Source organism: Schistocerca nitens, chromosome 5 (assembly GCF_023898315.1).
Source record: "Schistocerca nitens isolate TAMUIC-IGC-003100 chromosome 5, iqSchNite1.1, whole genome shotgun sequence".
NCBI classification, from domain to species: Eukaryota; Metazoa; Arthropoda; class Insecta; order Orthoptera; family Acrididae; genus Schistocerca; species Schistocerca nitens.
In genome coordinates, this window is record NC_064618.1 from 438,253,468 (window position 1) to 438,268,383 (window position 14,916).

At 42.5% G+C, this 14,916-nt stretch overlaps 1 protein-coding gene across 1 annotated transcript in view; it reads left to right on the forward strand.

Annotated features, from left to right (window-relative positions):
• Nucleotides 1-762: 762 nt before the first annotated feature.
• LOC126260510 (zinc finger protein GLI4) overlaps nucleotides 763-14,916 on the forward strand; it is a 271,568-nt gene continuing 257,414 nt past the window's right edge. The window contains exon 1 of the mRNA XM_049957841.1: nucleotides 763-942. The gene's annotated coding sequence lies outside the window, so the exon portion shown is untranslated. The remainder of the gene's footprint in view (nucleotides 943-14,916) is intronic.

The following is a 14,916-nucleotide window of genomic DNA, read 5'->3' on the forward strand; positions in this document are numbered from 1 at the left end:
CCTTCGTTTGGTGTGGGTCAGAAGCGGAACGCCAATGCATTGATAACTAACGTTCGACCGAATCCAGTGTCTATCCTTCGTTGGCCTAGTGCGTATGCGCCTTCATTTGCCGTCCATCGAGCAACTGGTTAGTTCCGAGCCTTCTGTAACCACTGTAGATACTTTCTGGCTGCGCCTACAAACGCGTGGCAGCGTGTTGCCCAGGAGTAGATTCTCTTTGGTTCCATGCGATGACCTCTGGAGGCATTGATCGTAGCCAGTGGCAGCTTCACAACGTACTTAATTCTTACGGCCAAAGAGCACGAACAGTTGTGTTATTCTGATCATTTGTGTATTGTCATGTCCCTAATATATGGAATAAATTCCACTGTAATCACACGCCTCCTTGGTGTTGCAGTTTTCACAAATACAAGTGTACATCGTAATATCAGCAGAGGGATTGGAACGAGACTCCTTCCGAATACGAGCAGATTGTTTTCAGTAGTCTCATGTTCAGACGGTGCGGGCAGGTGTAACGTAGAGAGGAGACCGTTACGGGAGCCAGTGCCCGGGGATTTGGCAGTGCCGACAGCACCAGCACGCACGACCTGGAGTCGCGGCGGCCGCGCCGGTCGCACTGCCCTCGGGCTGCGTCTGGGACAGCGGGAGACGCCGCCGGTCCCCTCGGCCGCCTCCGCCGGTCGTCGGAGGGAATCGGGCGGGGGCGCCGCGCCGCGCAGCTCGGGCGGCATCCGGCGGCTCAGTCGAGCGGCGGCCGCCGATCGCTAAGGGTGTGCGGAGTGGAGTGGGAGGTGCACGGATCCCAGCGCTGCGGCCCGATCTTACGCGACGCGGGGCGCGACCACTGACTAGCGTGACTCCATGTAGCAGAGGGACACCGCCGACCGACCATCCGGCGCCTCCAGCAGGTGCGCACTCGTCCCGTGCGTCGATTTGCAGCAGGTGCGTCTGCACAACGTGCCCCCCCCGCAATCTGCGCTCTTAGTATTTAAAGTGTATGTGTGCATAGTGTGCCACCGCGTCGCTCGATGTCATTCATTCGTCTAACAGTACGCCTTTCTTATTTTACGCCGTGTCAGTAACACTGGAGATACACCAGCTTTTTATTTCGTGTGGCACACCCTTCCGATGTGGTGCAGCTTGTTCAAACGTGTGACATTCGAACACTGCTCCTGTCGTGAAAGTCAGATGCCATAATACCGACACTCGGTACGAAATTTACTTGTGTTGGTACGAAATATTTTACAGACTTTCGCTATCTGCCGAATTTACCTGCGTGTTTTTCTTGTTTTATTCAAGAGTATTTGACAGTTGGACATTCGCCGCCGATAGATTCCTGACGCGTCGCGACTGAGATGTACCTCTCCAGAAGTGGTCGCGGCGGAAAAGCGGTTTGCGCCGCAGCAGGTGCGTGGGTCGCTACACCTGTCCCCGCCCGCGCAGTGCGCGGCGTCGGCCGTCCGCTGGGTGGCGACGTCAGCTCGGCCTCTCCCATTTGACGCCCGCGCGTCCTCCTGAGAACACAGTGTGCGCCCACCCGTGGCCAGGTGACACGTAATCCGGCGTGGCGGCTGCTGCCTGCCTTTATGTAATTACCTCGCGCGCGAGGCTTGTTCAGCTGGAGGTCCGAGTGGACAAGCGTTGACCTCCAGCATAGCCCGCGGTTATATGTACTGCCCGGCCACCGCCCGACACCTTGTTGGCTGGTGTCGCCGAACGAGTGACTGCGGCCAGTGTTGAAAGCTGTCGACGCTGTCAGTATCTCACTATTTCCCTACGGGCTTGCACGCTGCTTAATCGAAAACTTGATGCGAAAGTAAGAAGTAGTGCATCTGCGGTGTTGACCGTTTGTCGTTGTTGCAGAATAATTTTGTGTGAGGCACGCGGCAGTTTCCAAATGAGACTTTGCACTACAATTTTGCCGTATGTGGGGAAAAAAGTGAACTATTTCTGATTCTAATTTTTAGATAACTACCAACTGGCGTGGTGATACTTACTCCTTCGCTGGTCTTTGACAGTGTGATTGTAAATCGTTTCCAAACGACTGTGGGGAGAATACTCACGACGGAAAAAAAAAAAAAAATTAGCGCAAGATGCCTTAGAGGCAAAACTGTAAAACACAGTTTAGTTTATAATGTATAAAAATTTTATACATGTGAAATGTCAAAGTAATACATTTTGGCCCCCAAGGACTAGCGAGCAGATGCGTCTTCGACGTACTGCGAGTTACAAACTCTTTTTAACAGAATACTTGCGATGTACACGCCAACGATTCTCTCAAATTTTAAAATACGTCATAAGTGTATGAACTGTCATGTAAACATGTATTATGAACTGTAAACTGATAACTCATCAACAAATTTTCAAAAATTTAGTACGGTTTGTAGTTTAAGAAAATGAACATTGTTTGACGCTAAAATAGATAATTTTCAGGTACAACATTTAGTCGCCATCTCAGGTGGAAAGAAAGACTGCACATCATACCAGAAGCAGATGTTATAATATGGTGTTCAGTTGTCTGGAATACTATAAACAGTTTAACGTCCAAAGCAGTTTCGGCCCGTATTACACACCTTCTTAAGATCAAAGATATTTTTAAAAGTTTTCTCACGTTTTTGCTCAAACTATTTAACTGGCGCATTACACGAGCGTAATATTTTTCGTCATAGTTGTCCGAGAATGGACGCTGAATAGTTAATCGTCTCTGCAGCTTTGCTTCGTGAACTACAGTCCAAATATGTACAGAGCTACGGAAATTATTTGAGAATGGATGAACAAACATTCCAGTTTGTCATTGTGAAAGCAGACCTCACTCTGCAAACAAAAAATCGAACTTGCAATATAGTACTCGATTCGGCTATGTACCATTTCACGAGTTGTTCCACAAAGATGTGAACCAGTAAAAGAACCACTAAAGGAGGAATTCTTGAATTTTAGGTTACATCATTAAGAGTAACATACACATGTTTCACATGTGTACACTTTATTGACAACACTGTTACTCCCTCACCAACACAGACATCTTAACCCAGTTTATTTCTTCCTTACATCACGCACAGTGCAACCACTATGAATACAGGAGATGGCTGCAGCTACTTCTTTGTCAGTCTAACCGCTTATTGTTGTCTTTATAATCAATGTGTTTGACGTTACGAAGAATGACGTATTCTTTGACTTTGGAATTATCCATAAGGTGGTAGCCACACACCAAGTAAATTTTGAAGTCATTTTACATGTTAGAAGCAACTGAAGCAAGTCAAATACATAAAAGGCGAACTTTGATCTAAGTTAGTCCAAAGCTCTAACTTTGAATCAAATGGCGATGGACAAATGCTAATAATAACACTGAAACTTTGGACGAAGATCTTTGATCAAAGAAAAGAAATAGAAGCTTCCCTAGTACATTGTCAAAGATTTGGTCAAAGAAAATTGACAGTGCAATACAGGCCTTAGTTTCGAAACCTAAGCCTCAGATAATCCGTTATGTGGGCGTAAATCGCTGCGTATTTGGCTTTTTTATACTTGGTATGTATTTAATTTTGATGACATAATCGAAGAATTCCGTGGGAAATATTCTTAACTAAATCTGCACAGATTTGTTGCTTCGAGCAATAATAAATTAGCTATAACAGCTGCGCTTCTGATTCTCCTATCATTTAAAGATAGTTGCTGTTATCATTTTACTGCAAATGTATGTACATGCAGTATGGTGTTCACTTGTTGTTACCTGTTAACAGAAACACGATACGTGGGCGGTAGACAGGCTGAGGTTTAATACCAAAACATGAAACATAAATTTTTTTAACGTCGGGAAAGATGTTTCTACCGTGAGATATCACTTAGTGTGCTAGGAATTGTTTAAGTGCCTGTAAGAGAACATAAAACCATCCTGTGACGAAAAAGAGTTCGTATAACTTTAAATCAGGCTGAAAAACGATATGTTAAAAATATCAAAAAGTGTTATTGAGAAATACGGTTCAGTGGTGGATCGTCAACGGATCCAGTCTATAGTAATGTACCTCGCATATTTTCTGGGTATTCCTTGGCAACTGTGTACGTTCCGATAGACGTAGTATAATTTGGCAGTTGTAGCGCCGTAGCATAAGACTTAGTTCCAAGTATGTGTGGGACGGAGGGGGGGGGGGGTTGGGAAAGAGCTCACTTGTGGAGGCGTTCCTCGAAGAAATTAGCTTTGTGTGGGCTAGCATTGTTTTGTCGAAGGAGCGGCGTGGGAGGCAAGACGTGAGGGGACTGAATAACTCCTGCATGCAGTGCTAGTGAATTTGGGACAGAAATGTGTGCACAGGCGGGCGTCCTAATAACACTAGCTATGCGTCGCAGGCAGCACCGTTAAGTTTCACCCCGCCTATAAATACGACGACTATATCGTGGATGTTCGTCACCAGAAATAAAACATTTCTTTGGCAATTCACCCGTCATTTCGAAGAGCAGCAGTCTTTAGGCAGTCATACATCGGCAACAGCCGTGGCTTCGTGTTTGCACGATCAGGATCTTCCCAGTATGTGTAAACCGCCTCTAGTTCGGATTCGGCCCGAGGAAGTTTTTTCGGCTGAAATACCACGTCAGTTGGAATTAGTGGGCTGCTTCGCCGAGCCGTGGATGACACCAGGTCCCTCGTGCACAGACAAAGGTGGCGCACAGCCAATTAATGAAGAGCCCAGGAACGCCTGGCTTCATCGCAGATAAGTGTTTACTCATTTTCAAAATCGCTTCTAGAGGCTTGGAATAGTTATTATTGAACGCTCTCCTTCACTCACTTCCCCGTACTACATCAAAACTATCAGTCATTCTTAATGTTGATATAAACAATATGCTGCCTTGCCAAAAACATGATTGCTTACAGTGCAGTTAACTAATAATATTTCGTGGGTGACGGACGATTTCCGTTCGTCTTGCTGCTTTATCCGACTTAAGCGTCCCATGGTAAAAAGAAAAGAGGCAGAGCCTTTTAAAACTGAGTCGGGTAGAAAAATTGGCCTCAGATATAGACTCCATAGTATTTTATAGTTAGGACTGATATTATTAACCAACATCACTTGCATAACTAAGAGTAAGAGAGGTTCAGTGTCAATAACCAATGAGAAAATATTTTCTGCAAGTTGTGTCCCACAGTTCGTTAAGTATTTGAAGAAAAGAAATCATATTTTAAACCCGCCAAGAGTAGCAAATGAAGTAATTTTTAATGTTCACTATTAGTTTCGATCACGTGATCGTTGTCAGGAATCATAAAATTGTTTACAACAGCCTATAAGGCAGCGTTCTCACTGTGACTTCAAATAAAATGAAATAAAAGCCATCCTGCACCACTGCTAAGAACTAAAATACATTTACAGGCAGTAATACGAAAGTGTACAGAATCGATCTTCCTTTTCCTACCGTAATCAAGTTTGTGCTCGGAGTGTTCTCCACTTACACTGAGAAGCTCTTGGCTATTTTGAAATGAGTTTTTTCCCCAAAAGAAAAAGTCAGTCGCTTGTCGATGATTGATAAAGCAGCTCCTTCCGCCAAAAAAAAAAAGTTAGGACACATTTTCAGTAGCCGGAAGCTCACAGCTAACGAATATTTATCGCAAGTCAAATTGCTACGAAAACTTTTCATTTGTTATCTCCCTAGACTGTTACAAATCATAATACGGCTCCTAGGATAGCATACATAAACGAACAGACCTCATGGAAAATACATGATGTTTAACAGTCGAATAAATAAGAAATGTTTGCATAGCGAACGATGGCGATAGAATGAGTTTCGACGGTTCTAAAATTGAACGCGAGTGCGTCAGGATACCGGCAGCTGACATTCGACGGGAGACTCTGTAGTTTTGAGTTAGAAGTCGACAGAAATCGCTCCACAGCGGGTGGTCGCGTGATTTATGTCGTTACTTACGGCGATTTAATAGGCGATGTGGTACATCGTGCGCAGTACAAACAGTGGCAGCACTTCCTGCTTTGCACACAAATCTTCCGCCTTCCGTTATGTGCTCACCTCCTTTCTGTACATCCCATTTGTTTCATGTACTGTTCTACAAATTATTCGTAGCTTCGGTATTTCAGCATTCTGTATGGGAAATCCCTTTAAAGAATTCTCCCGACGCCCAGCATACGGAATTTTCTCATCTACATGTAGCTAACTATTTGTTGTCGGTTGCAGTATGTTGTTCTTCACTTTTCGAACAATGCATTAGTTTTTCACTATTTCGTTTGAGCTTAATACAATTGCTTTATTTACTTTCTTATAGCAGAGACGACGGAGAAAAATGTGATTTGGTTTTTACTAACAGCTGAAGAGCTTGGTGTAGACAAAGGCAATAAAAATAGTCACTACGTCATAACAGCTATGGTATCGGCTTTATTGGCAGCACATACCCCGGCAGGAGCGGCAAGTATTTCGCTTTGCAGTAGTCGGGCGTCGGATAAAATTACTTTCTGGTACTTCACAACTCACGATTATTGTGGTAGTTTCGCGTAGTTCTTCGTACCCTTGTGTATGTATATCGTCCTTAAGGCCCCCGTTAACGAGAAAAATTGTTTGTCAATTTCACCCTTGTCTAGCCGCGGATTTTTCGAACAAGCCTGTGCAGGTACAAAGTTTGTCAGTTTAACCTTATTTTTGAAGCACATGCTTACCGTGTATGGTGTATTTTGACACTAGTGCAAAACGGCTACGAGTGCTGATAAACTATTTCTAACACTGACTGTGGTACTGTTTTTAAATAAGTAGTTAACAAAACGCTGCTCCAGGAAATGGTTTTAAATGAGATATGAATATACACATGATAAACTATTAAAGAACGTATTTGACTCAGTACGTGGTGATAACATCAACGTTCTGCAAATGGGTAGTGAAATTTTTAATGATTTGTTTAGACTTACTTCGCCGTCACACCAAAAATGAAGAAAAGAATGAGAAAATCTCTTCTACTCAGTCCTCTAACGACAGTTCATTGAAATACCACGACATGGAAACATACAGTCCATATCGTCCATGGAAGTACGGAGAACTTCCGTATTTTTTTTTAATTGCTTTACACTCCCACTTGTTTGTTAGGCGTAGAGGATTGATTTTTCTTGTTAATCTCATCCTTCGTAATTTATGGTTGGAAAAGATGTGATACCACTACCATTTTGGTAATTGCTAGTGCTGTTTTGTTTTTATCCTTGATTGTAGTTTCCGTAGTTGTGGAAACTCGCGTTACAGTGAGATAAGTTGTAATAAAACTAATTTTCACTAAACATATCCGGCGAGGCATCGACATAATCGAAGTCCGCCATCTTGTCAAACTTTCCGTCAGTCAAAACTTCTCGCAAACAGTTCAGGCACTATTTATGCTGTACAAATACATCAAACAACACAATACAGGGTCAGATGTTTGCCAAATATAGTAAAGTTTGACATTCTTTGACTGCATATGGCAGCCTTTAATTGTGACTACAGGACTAAAGAGGTTGTTGAGTGTTCGCCTCGAGCGGCTATCAGTTCGTTCGCTCCAGCTGTATTAAAGAGCTTGATATTCTTTATAAAAAAAACTTTCTCGTATTGGCAGACTGCCTCTTTCACTGCACTGTGTGCGTCATTCGGTTTTGAAGCCGATTGTACCGATCACAGGGAGTACTGGACTGACTGTAGTTGGGGCTGTTGAGGCCTAAGATGTCCGTTTCCAGAACCAGTAATTCTTCCAGTGTTCACTTCTGTAGCCACGTCATGAGAAGCTACGTATCTTTGGAAAAACTTGTAGCCTGGTAAAAAATTAAAAAAAATTGGAGGTAGTTTTCAACAATAACTTAACCATACAATCATTTCGTGTTGCGTTTTGGCAAAAGACGAAGTTAAATACATAATTTATGTCAACATTACCTGAGCTGAGGGGAGTTGGACGATGCTGCCAGATGGCCATGAGTCCACAAATCAGATGGTAACTTCAGAAGGCCAAAACTAAGCTAGTTACGTGAAGAAAGTAAATTTTCTCGATTTTAAGGGGTGAGATTTTTCCTTACAGCCAACAGATTTAGTTTTGTGCATTTTTATGAGAATATCTTCTCGGAAGCTGTCATTCAGCTCCATATAGGTTGAAATGTAAGTGTTGATGCCCGTTCATTTGCATAGGAAGAATTATCCTGTGTACCCTAAGGAAAAATACAGGAGCGTCCCTTCTTTTCTTCTTCTTCTTAAAGCGAAGGTGATTTTCAATTAAGCTATACCGCTACTGAAAGAAAGTACTGAATGCAAACTGTCACGAGTGACTGTTGGAAATATGTTTTTGCATTTGCGTAAGGATGTTTTGTACAATATCATGCAGTGCATTCTCCAATATCTATTACAGTACGAGGCATGTAATGCGAATACAGCGCCACAAGCGCTGTCAAGTTTAGTTCGCCAAACGGCATTCTAACTCATCGACGATACGATGGCCTTACGCTCAGAAAGAATAGATTCCGCCCTTTCTTTATACATTTGTCTACTGGTTCTTGTCACTTTGTGCTGGTAAGTTAGACTGTGGTTTCTGGGGAAAAAATGTTGCTACCTTCTAGTATCTGATTGTGTACCAAGCATAACTTCAGTAGCCGAAATTCAGTTTGATATCGTTCTGCTATAATGTGGTATCTGGGAGAACGGCGCATTCGTCTCGTTGGGATACTTCAGTATTACAAGCGAATAAGAGTTTGAACTGGTATTAACGAAGCGTTTCTTTCCATTATTATTATTTTATAGTATTTATTTATTTACATGACTACATTGTAGTTCACACTTAAGCCCTGGCAGGGGGTTCTTCGAACCACCTTCAGACTATTTCTCTACCGCTTCACTCTCTTAATAGCACGTGGGAAAAATGAACACTTATATATTTCTGTACGATATCTGATCTCTCTTGTTTCATTGTGATGATCACTTTTCCCTATATAGGTTCGTGATAGTAAAAATGATTTCATATTCAGATGAGCAAGTTGGTGACTGAAATTTCATGAACAGGAAGTCAGTGATCGAAATTTCGTGAAAAGATCTCACCGCAACGAAAGACGCCTTTGCATCAATTATTGCCATCCCAACTCGGTTACAGTATCGATGGCACACTATCCCCTACTTCGCGATAGTACAAAACGAGCTGCCGTTCTTTGAATTCTTTTTTGTCCTACGTCAAACATATCTGGTAAGCATCCTATACAGCACAGCAATACTCCGAACAAGCGTAGTGTAGACTGTTACTTTAGTAGTCCTGTTGCCTCATCTAAGTGTTTTGCCAATAAAACGTAGTCTTTGATTTGCCTTACCCACAACATTAGCTATGTGATCGTTTCAACTTATGCTCGTTATTACAATTCCTAGTTATTTAATCGAAATTACAACCTTTAAATTTGTGTGATTTATTGTGTAATTGAAATTTACGGGATTTCTTTATGTACTCAGGTGGGTGACCTCACACATTTCCTTAATGCGAGACTTTTCGCTCAGTTCATATGTCGTGCAATTTTGCAATTGCTTTTAATCTTCTGATAACTTTACTAGCCGGTAAGTGACAGCATCACCAGCAAACAGCCTAAGACGACTGCCTAGAATTCTCCTAAATCGTTTATACAGGTGAGTAACGGCAGAGGGCATAAAACGCTTCTTTAGGGAAGGCTGACTGTCACTTGCTGTACTCGATTTTCCGTAGCGCCACGCCCCGGCTCCACACGGATCGCACCAAGTATGTACGGCCGGACGCTTTGTCTGGCGTAGCTGTCACGAATTGTTCACCCGGACCTTTCTCGTGAATCAGTCAGTATTAATGAAAACCATATCAAAACTCCTCCTGTAGTTCTTCAGGTTGACCTTCACGTACAGACAGAGACGCCGAGCGGCTCTTCAATTTATATGTATGTGTTTATTGTTAGGCATTACACGTTGTTCGGTAATAGCCTACATTTCTTTCACCGTTAACATGTTTTCAGCTCTTCGTACATATCACTCTGTGTAATCGCAGTAATGTGCAGTGTTGTAATAACGGTTTTTATCGTCCCGTACATCTTTTGTTTCCTACGCAGTTGACTCCACTGCCAGATTAACAAGAGCAGTATGGGGTAGTTCGTGTCCCATGTTGTCCTTTCTTCCGTCCCAGTTTATTCTGTTTTAATAGGTCGTCAGTATGTAGTTACTTACTGTATTTAAACCCCCCTCCTGTTGAACGACTTCATTAGGCTGAGATATTATCTCAGGACACATTTATTTTCGTTTTCTCCAAGTATACCCCCTTGTCTGTGAAAATCTGCTGCTCAAGCGCTTTGTATTCGGCTGTCTTGTTTTAATCTTATTCTCGAGTTGTGTAGCTTTTTCAATATTGCTGCATCGTATTCTTCATAGTGTCCTGTGCTAGTGGGAAGGTTATTGTTACTCTCGACTTTGTCATTGCTGATACCTTAGCATGAAAGTTGAACTAGTTAGGTACTCAATTACATTTAACAGCGGTTATAAATCTCCTCTGAGTTGCATCAGGCAAGCAGTCTCCTGTGCTATCCGTAGGCGTTCTCTTCGATTTTTATTCATTTCAGAAATTTCTCTTCTGTCCTTTCAATATTTTTCCAGAAAGCAGTTTAAACTACAGTTGTGTTTCAATTTTAATGTAAAGTGTACACTGCTATTATTCTAATTTGACTCAGTTACTGAGGAAACGAAGGAAAGATGAGCGCTAATCGTAAAAGTTGTGCACAAATAGGCGACTTCTCGTTCGGAAAGAAGTAGGACGGAGAAAGATGGTTGATATTACCAGCAGAAAGCATTGGTCAAATGTCTACAAAATGGAGAAAAATATATCGAATACATTCCGAGGACCCTCGAGCTCCACAAATAGAAAATGTGGACGACAAATGGCAAAGTGAGCTTTTAGACATAAAGATTTTACATCGGGCGTAATATTTTACTGCTGTTAAACGTAAGTAATGAAATACGCGAAGGCATAACGAACGAGTGTATCTCATTTACTGGTCTGAAATAGTGTGGAAGCTGTGAAGGAAGTAAATTTCGGTCGGCGACTGGATGCAACATACAGGGATCAGTGAAGGCAGTGGCTTTGGACTGGATTAGCGAAGCATGGCAGCTGTTGCTTCTGCCTGAATAGACTGAGACGCAGACATCTGTCGGCATTTCTGAGACGTGAGGGATGCCCCGTTGGTTGAGCGGACCGACGACGGAAGCGCAGAACGCTGTGTAGGACTGTGATCGTGAAGCTCACGCGTTTCTGCATAATTCACAATTAGATGGAATTATTCGAATACTTCTTGAACAGGACCCGTCCGTCAGGGAATCTGCACCAGTTCGCCAAGTTCTCCCTTGTCGCTATAGCAGAGTTGACCAGCGGGAGTTCAGATGCCGTCTGAAGGTAATTGGCGAGCACTACAACTCCACCATAGCTGTGTAATTCTTGTTTTTATTGCGCACAGTCATGGTACACAATGTTGCTACTATTGCGCACTGATGGGCGACTGACGGGAACGTCCATAAAGTAATATCCGATTTACAGTCGCTTCAATCAGCCATCGCGCTGGGTGTCAACTTTGTTCGCGCGAATTGTACGACGGGCAATGTTCTTTCGGTTGATCTGGTTTATTTACATTTTGTCTGTGCAACAGTAAATGTATAAATTTCCAAGTTCATTGGAACCATAAACCATTAAAAAAAGTAAAATCAGTGATGAATGTCGTGTGTATTTATAGTGTCATGAAACCATAGCAGCGTTTAACGAGTACAATCTGAAGCGATGTTATTTAGAGCGCATCGACGCTTTCTGAACGCAACAAGCCTTTTTCGAATGGCAAGTTTATGAAGCAGCATAAGATAGAGTGTGCAACCATATTGTGTCTTGAGGTTACAAGCAATTTGAGAGCATTTCATTGTCAAGTAGGACTACAGTACGGCGCACTGGCATGCTTAGTGACGAACCCGCAGAACAGCTGAGAGGACTGCGAGCAAAGATTGTTTGGTTTTTCCTTGCAGTGGATGAGAGCACAGACAACGAAGACACTGCAGAATTACTCACCTTTACCCATTTTGTCTTCACAGAGGAATTGCTGGACCTATAATCAGTAAAGATATAATCGCTGGTTAGGACTTGATTTAGTGTGCTGTGAATTGTGTGGAGAAAAGTGGCTTGTACTGCAACAAAATGGTAAGCATTAAAACAGGTGTGGTCAGAGCTTCCAGTGAGAAAAAATGTAGATACAGTAAAGCTTTTAAAAAGCAAGTTACCAGCACAAGGCTTAGACATTGATGTTTTTTGATAGGAATTTGCATCAGAAGAGCCTGTGTAAAGCTGCACTATACTTTAAGCATGAGGTATAACCTGTTGATGGTAATGTGAACACAGAGCAAGGGCTCCATCATCGAGCGTAAAAACTTTACTGGAGGCTGTAGGGGCAGAGTATGAAGCCGCAGTTCAGCACAACAGTGTGAGATGGCTGAGTCTGAGCAAAGTGTTAAAAAAGAGTATGGGCATTACAGAATTAAATCCTCTTGTTTCTGGACACGAAGGAGATAGCTTAAGATTTTATTACAAAAATTGGATGTGATGAGTGGAGATATGAGATGACGTTTGCAGCTGGTATATTTGAAAAATTGAATGAAATGAGTGTTACATTGAGGTAAAGCGCTTGTTTGCACGTGAAGTGTGGACGCATGTAAAATCATTCAAAGAAAATCTAGGTGTATTTGCAAAGCAAGCAGTTGAAAGCAGCTTTTGTTATTTCCCTTTATTAGGAAAACAGAAAGTGCCTGGAAATGTTTCTGCTAAGATTAGGGATCATTTGCACTGTTTGCAGGACTAGTTCACAAGGCGATTTCAGGGCGTTAAGAAATTTGAGTTTTAATTCAATTTGCTATCCTGTCCTATGCCAAAACAATTGCCCACCCCTGGCCTACACAGATATGTGACAGAAATGCGTGGACCTAAAATTGGAATCCTTGGAAGAAATAAGACGTAGTTCTCCCGAAACCTTGTTGGGTAAATCCAGAGAACTTATATTTGAAGACGACTCCGACCATTGTCTATCTCGTCGTAGCGATCACGACAGATGTGAAAGATTATGGCACGGGCAAAGCCATATTAGGCTGTCATTTTTTCCCTCGCTCAATACACGAGTACATAAGGAAAGAAAATCGATAATATTTCAGCACTGTACCTTCTGCTCGCTCTATATTGTGAGTTGCAGAGTTTACCTACGAAACTGTAGATTCAAAATGAATCTTATGGGCAATCTGTAGACTGACTGAATGACTCACATCTCACATTGGCAGAAGAAACGTTGTCTGGTAATGCACGTTGCTCTTCAGACCAACCGTGGGGGAAAGCGTCCTAGTATAATTACTTTGAGAACTTCTGAATGTTCTGACAGCTCCCTTTGCTAAGGAACAAGGGTACTGATGCTCAGATTTTGCTCGACATCGAAGAGTGTCCCTGCGCTATAACAATTTTCATCAAAATGGTCAGATCAGCGGCAGTGGATGGACGAACGGTTCATTTCAGACGTGGTCTTGCGGTCCGCCAGAAACTACCGCGTATCTTGTATGATACAAAGAAAAACGAATATCTTTAGTGTAGGTGGTGTCCTCAAGGATAGCAAATATTTGACGAAAGGAATACATGCCCTCTGGGAAACTGCAGTATGACTTCACATTATTCGGCAACTAGTTTGACAGCATTACAAACATGAAGTTGAACGCAAGAGAGTAATTTTGTCCTACTGTGGTGAGCCATAATGTGCCATGAATTTTTAAACGTTCTAATTATAAGAGTTTGTAAATGTACGTATTGTTAATAGTTGCAGCCATTCTTCCTCGGTAGCTACTTTAGTCAGGTTAAGCATGTAGATGAGAATGAATTTTATCCGACTTTCGCAAAAATGGTTCAAATGGCTCTGAGTACTATGGGACTCAACTGCTGAGGTCATTAGTCCCCTAGAACTTAGAACTAGTTAAACCTAACTAACCTAAGGACATCACAAACATCCATGCCCGAGGCAGGATTCGAACCTGCGACCGTAGCGGTCTTGCGGTTCCAGACTGCAGCGCCTTTAACCGCACGGCCACTTCGGCCGGCTCGACTTTCGCAACCGAATATTTATTATAGTTACCGTATTAGGCAACTTCAGTGGTTTTTGCGCCTCATATTGTTTTGTGTGCCTGTTGGCTCATGGGTAAGCACTAGGTAAACAAATTGTATTTGATGTGGGGTGACAGTCACGTGGAATTTTTAAATGACTTCTTATTCGCGCCGGCCGCCGTGGAAGAGCGGTTCTAGACGCTCCAGTCTGGAACCGCGCGACCGCTACGGTCACAGGTTCGAATCCTGCTTCGGGCATGGATGTGTGTGATGTCCTTAGGTTAGTTAGGTTTAAGTAGTTCTGAGTTCTAGCGGACTGATGACCGCAGATGTTAAGTCCCATAATGCTCAGAGCCATTTGAACCATTTCTTATTCGCCATTGGTTATACACTTATTACAATATCCACTACTGCAATTTCAATTCTGAGTCATTTTCAGTGATTATAGGTGCTGAAAACGAGCAGTAGTCAACGTTACTGTTAAGTTTTCCTGGTGTTTCCTTGAGAGTCCATAGGTTCTTTGACATTGCCAACCATCCTTAAAGCTGTCGAGAACGTATTCATTTCATCTCTGGGTTCCCTTCAATATCTTCTTTGAACTTCTGTTATCATCCATGTGTTCTAACTAGCCATATCATAGTAACCTCTCATTCTCCCCTTCTACCATTTTTTTAATTCTTTCATTTCATAGTTTAGCAGCGCACCTTTTTTTTCTCTTTCTTATTTCCCAAACTCCTGAGCCGCGTATAATTATGCTTTCTGCTATTGTGTGGTATATACTAACGACCTGCCCTGGGTTTGCACGGATAGCACATGAGAATGTACGGCTGCTA